This window comes from Diaphorina citri, unplaced genomic scaffold (genome assembly GCF_000475195.1).
Source record: "Diaphorina citri unplaced genomic scaffold, Diaci psyllid genome assembly version 1.1 scaffold5714, whole genome shotgun sequence".
Lineage (NCBI taxonomy): Eukaryota > Metazoa > Arthropoda > Insecta > Hemiptera > Psyllidae > Diaphorina > Diaphorina citri.
The window spans coordinates 587-6,430 of record NW_007383090.1 but is presented as its reverse complement, the minus strand read 5'-3'; the positions used below and the strand labels follow the sequence as shown (position 1 = coordinate 6,430).

Sequence of the window (5,844 nt, the reverse complement as noted above, 5' to 3'; positions counted from 1 at the left end):
TGGATTTGCCAACACTTCCTATTGATTTTTCCCCAGGATTTGAAAGCCTCTGATGAAGATTGCTCAGAGGACATGGGTCATTTCAATAAACTTATGTCACTATTAGTTCAGCGATATTTCCGAAGGAAGAGTAAAGCTCAACAATCTCATCAAGACTTTGGAAAGAGATCATGTCGATCTTACGAAATTTAAAACTGGTTTCTCTTCTGCTGAACATTTGTTATTGCAAATAATGAGTTCACCGTCATGAAATTTATTTCTACTCATAATTTGAAGCAACCCTGTCAATTTCTTCTGCTGAACATCTGTTATTGCAAATAATGAGTTCACCGTCATGAAATTTATTTCTACTCATAATTTGAAGCAACCCTGTCAATTGCTCCAAGGTCGTAAGGTCAATGTTACCTGTTGAAAAATACTCAATGAACATTGTTGGAACATACTCATTTTACTACCTATCTTATTTTATGTTTTTAAAAATGGAATTGAAATAGGTAGGTGCCAAAATTGATAGTTTCATATTTGGCTTGAGTTTCTATTTACAATATTTTCTGTTTCATTCTGTTTTAAACTATTTGGATATTTATTCTAAAATAAATACCTACATATTTTTTGTATCTATGGTTTCTATCGACTGCCAGGTAAGCATGTAGGTCCTAGGGACCTCGTACTTTGGTCCAAAATTAAAATTTAATTAACCCAACTTTCACACATCTAGACTGTTTCGAGTCACACTGTGATTTTATACTGACTATAGTGATATAAGTACTAGGTACTCTACTACTGTAGCAATAACTGCCACATCTAGACTGTTTCGAGTCATATTGTGATTTTATACTGACTATAGTGATATAGTACTAGGTACTCTATTACTGTAGAATAACTGCCAGGTCGAACTCATAAAAAAAAACTCCATCGATGAGGTACCTATGGCTAGGACTGAGAACAGAACTAGTCGCAGACTTTTTTACTGACTTTAGTTTTAGTTTGATTCCAACCTGTCGTCTGTGAACTCGAATTTACACGCCCTCTTGCCAAAGTTGATAAACGTGTAGGTAATGTAAAAAGAAAATCGTGAAATATTTATAAAGTGATAGAATTAAACAAGGTGATAAATATCTCGCTCGTAATTTACAATTTATTTTTCTCGGACTGCAGTTTACGTATACGTTCTCTTAACTTATTGTTTATCAGTCGCAGACTTTTTTACTGACTTTAGTTTTAGTTTGATTCCAACCTGTCGTCTGTGAACTCGAATTTACACGCCCTCTTGCCAAAGTTGATAAACGTGTAGGTAATGTAAAAAGAAAATCGTGAAATATTTATAAAGTGATAGAATTAAACAAGGTGATAAATATCTCGCTCGTAATTTACAATTTATTTTTCTCGGACTGCAGTTTACGTATACGTTCTCTTAACTTATTGTTTATCTTACCTATATCAAAACTTTGCTTTTCGTATCAAAAGAGCACCTGAATTTCTGCGAGGTACCTACTGGGTATTTTTATTTATCTATACTATGTTAACTCGCGGTGCGTGCGGTGTAAAAAATCTTCAATAAATTTGTGGAATATGAATGTGATTGTCCCCAGAGGTTGTGGATTTAAACCAATCAATCATTGTGTTACCGGATCAGCGATTTTTATTTATTTTTATTTTTTATATACCACTCTTAACTTCTTAACCTTGTTATTTAGAGACCATTATCAATTGACCCTAGTCTGAGTGCTTTTACTGATGTATTATTCTTACTTCAAGTGCTTCCACTAAATCATATTATTCTCCATGGGTGGTAAACATGTTCTCAAAAATCTCTATTATTTGTTCTTCTTTTGTTGCGAAGACGTGCTGAGAAAAAGTCATATACCTATCTATGGTCCTAGTTCTAGTAAATATCCATATTGAAGCGTAGCTATTATTCATATCGCCAATAATTTAATTTTACATTTTTTCTAAGAGATTGGATGGAGGGAACTGTAACTGCTAGGTACAAGATCTTGTCCCAAAAGCGAAAAGAGAACTAAGGATAGGATAAAGCCAGCCGTTCTTTGTTTACAAGTTCTTCCCTGATAACTGCAACACATGTTATGACCTATTGTTTTAACTCCTATATTGTTAAAAGATGGTAATTCAGGTCTACATAATATTACCGTAGGTATCATCATTGTATATTCAGGGAAAAGGAAGGCAGACGAAACGTGAGTGAGGGGGTGTACTTGTGTACGAAAGAGAAGCAAGTTCATACCTTTAAAACAGAATATACCTTGTTTATTCTACCCGAAAGATATGAGAAATACTCTTAGGTAGCACGGGGTAGACATGCTACGACACAGACAACATACCCTAATCATGGTAGCTGCTTTGTGGCTACGAAAGCTTTTCTTTGACACACCCAAACCCATATCTTTGAATCCTTTCTAATTTATCAATAACATTTCCCAGTATGTACAAACCTACCTAGGTATGAATATTATGAACCTACAAACCCATATCTTTGAATCCTTTCTAATTTATCAATAACATTTCCCAGGTATGTACAAACCTACCTAGGTATTCTTCGCAATATAATGTCAGTCCAGCATTCCCTTCCTCCGAAGTACCCTTTAATTCCCAACTCAGCTCTTTGTCTTCCGCTTTCCTTCTCCCTCTCCATTCTGCCTCCTTTTCTCATTCTCCTTCACCTAACCCTATATTGCCACTTGTCTTTTCACATTTTCTTTATAAGGTACATCTTACTGTCTACGCCTGTCTCTTTCTCCTCATTCTTGCACTTTAAGGCTAGTCCTTCAGTCCTTCCTACTTTCTCATCTCTCTACCTCTTTTATTTCCTTCTCTTCCCCCAACACTTTATTTATGACCGACCTAAACGTGGGAGGATTGTAGAGAGAGGACGGAATGAGATTAGGGGCGGGGTTAATGTGTCCTTCAGTCCTTCCTACTTTCTCATCTCTCTACCTCTTTTATTTCCTTCTCTTCCCCCAACACTTTATTTATGACCGACCTAAACGAGGGAGGATTGTAGAGAGAGGACGGAATGAGATTAGGGGCGGGGTTAATGCCGAGCGAGATATTTATCACCTTGTTTAATTCTATCACTTTATAAATATTTCACGATTTTCTTTTTACATTACCTACACGTTTTTCAACTTTGGCAAGAGGGCGTGTAAATTCGAGTTGACAGACGACAGGTTGGAATCAAACTAAAACTAAAGTCAGTAAAAAAGTCTGCGACTAGTTTCACTAGTTCTGTTCTCAGTCCTAGCCATAGGTACCTCATCGATGGAGTTTTTTTTTATGAGTTCGACCTGGCAGTTATTGCTACAGTAGTAGAGTACCTAGTACTATATCACTATAGTCAGTATAAAATCACAGTATGACTTAACATTGTTGGAACATACTCATTTTACTACCTATCTTATTTTATGTTTTTAAAAATGGAATTGAAATAGGTAGGTGCCAAAATTGATAATTTCATATTTGGCTTGAGTTTCTATTTACAATATTTTCTGTTTCATTCTGTTTTAAACTATTTGGATATTTATTCTGAAATAAATACCTACACATTTTTTGTATCTATGGTTTCTATCGACTGCCAGGTAAGCATGTATAGGTCCTAGGGACCTCGTACTTTGGTCCAAAATTAAAATTCAATTAACCCAACTTTCACACATCTAGACTGTTTCGAGTCATATTGTGATTTTATACTGACTATAGTGATATAGTACTAGGTACTCTATTACTGTAGCAATAACTGCCAGGTCGAACTCATAAAAAAAACTCCATCGATGAGGTACCTATGGCTAGGACTGAGAACAGAACTAGTCGCAGACTATTTCGAGATAAAGAAGTTCAAAAGAATTCAGTTTCATCTTCAAACAATTAAAAGTGTTCTTTTGCCATCTGAAACAATACCATTTAACCTTCCATAGGCTAATACCCCATTGACAGTGACTAAATTCACAAAACTAAATAAAAGCTAATAATATATAACTATCTCGAGTACATAGACAATTTTGAACAACCCTAAGAAATAACTAAAATAGAAATTACCGGCATAATCAATTGCAGAGAATAATCGTATAATTTCGAGATAAAGAAGTTCAAAAGAATTCAGTTTCATCTTCAAACAATTAAAAGTGTTCTTTTGCCATCTGAAACAATACCATTTAAAGTTTCCATAGGCTAATACCCCATTGAGAGTGACTAAATTTACAAAACTAAAAAAAAAGCTAATAATAACTTATCTCTAGTATCTACATATACAATTTTGAACAACCATAAGAAATAACTAAAATAGAAATTACCGGCATAATCAATTGCAGAGCATAATCGTATTACTTTAAAGTGTTCAATTTATACAATAATGTGATCTGAAATGTTTGTCAAAAAAGTTTCCATTTCCAAGGATCGAGCTTGATATTGCCAAGCTAAAGTGTACCGGATTTGCCGAAATAGCTATATCTACCGAGACCTGAACAGTATTATACATCAGAACTACAATGGGGGTAAGTTTGAAGTTATACCTACTTATAGTGAGCCATCGCATCCTGAGGCCTCCTCCAAATATTATTCACATACTATCTAAGCTAAGTGGTCTATACTTCTATAGTATAACGGATTTGCCGAAATAGTTATATCTACCGAGACCTGAACAGTATTATACATCAGAACTACAATGGGGGTAAGTTTGAAGTTATACCTAATACTTATAGTGAGCCATCGCATCCTGAGGCCTCCTCCAAATATTATTCACAGACTATCTAAGCTAAGTATGGTCTATACTTCTATAGAAAGTGTTCAATTTATACAATAATGTGATCTGAAATGTTTGTCAAAAAAGTTTCCATTTCCAAGGATCGAGCTTGATATTGCCAAGCTTATAAAGTGTACCGGATTTGCCGAAATAGTTATATCTACCGAGACCTGAACAGTATTATAAATCAGAACTACAATGGGGGTAAGTTTGAAGTTATACCTACTTATAGTGAGGATTGGGCCATCGCATCCTGAGGCCTCCTCCAAATATTATTCATAGACTATCTAAGCTAAGTGGTCTATACTTCTATAGTATAGTATAGACTCTATACGTACACTTGAATAACACCTAAAGGTCCTAGCCTAGAGTGATCTCAGCGAAAGCGAAAAAAGGACCCTCATCATAAATGATAACATTAGTAACAGATATGTCGCCAATCGCCATCAGAGCATTTACATTAGCTATAAGAATAGTTTCTAGAATTTTCGTCAATGGCTAATAATTGTTCTAGTCTTTGATAGATGACAGGTAAGTATGTATACTTACCAGAAATTTTATGCATATTTTCTAACATTCTAAACTCTTCAACAATGTGGCCTTCTAGTTTATAGTCCCTTGTACTGACACAACGCTTTATTTCATGTTCCACTGACAATACTAAACAATAAACAATAATTCACCAGACCTCACAGAAATTTTATGCATATTTTCTAACATTCTAAACTCTTCAACAATGTGGCCTTCTAGTTTATAGTCCCTTGGACTGACACAACGCTTAATTTCATGTTCCACTGACAATATTAAACAATAAACAATAATTCACCAGACCTCGAATTTTTGATTTATCAGCAATTTCTGCGTTCACTTGACTGATTTATGGCGCATAAAAGAAGAAAAGTTAGTAGTCAATAATAATTTTATTGCAGAAATTTTATGCATATTTTCTAACATTCTAAACTCTTCAACAATGTGGCCTTCTAGTTTATAGTCCCTTGGACTGACACAACGCTTTATTTCATGTTCCACTGACAATACTAAACAATAAACAATTCACCAGACCTCAAATTTTTGATTTATCAGCCATTTCT

General features: G+C 34.6%; 1 long non-coding RNA gene across 3 annotated transcripts; it reads left to right on the top strand.

Annotated features, from left to right (window-relative positions):
• The first annotated feature begins 1,231 nt into the window (after nt 1-1,231).
• Nucleotides 1,232-4,505, top strand: LOC113472479. Of its 3 annotated transcripts, none has more exons than XR_003394763.1 (2): nt 1,232-1,294; nt 4,173-4,505. It is a non-coding gene; the product is annotated as an uncharacterized LOC113472479 (long non-coding RNA). The 3 variants fall into 3 exon arrangements; XR_003394762.1 differs by having other exon boundaries at nt 1,232-1,347; XR_003394764.1 differs by lacking the exon at nt 1,232-1,294 and adding an exon at nt 1,354-1,487.
• The last annotated feature ends 1,339 nt before the right edge of the window (nt 4,506-5,844 follow it).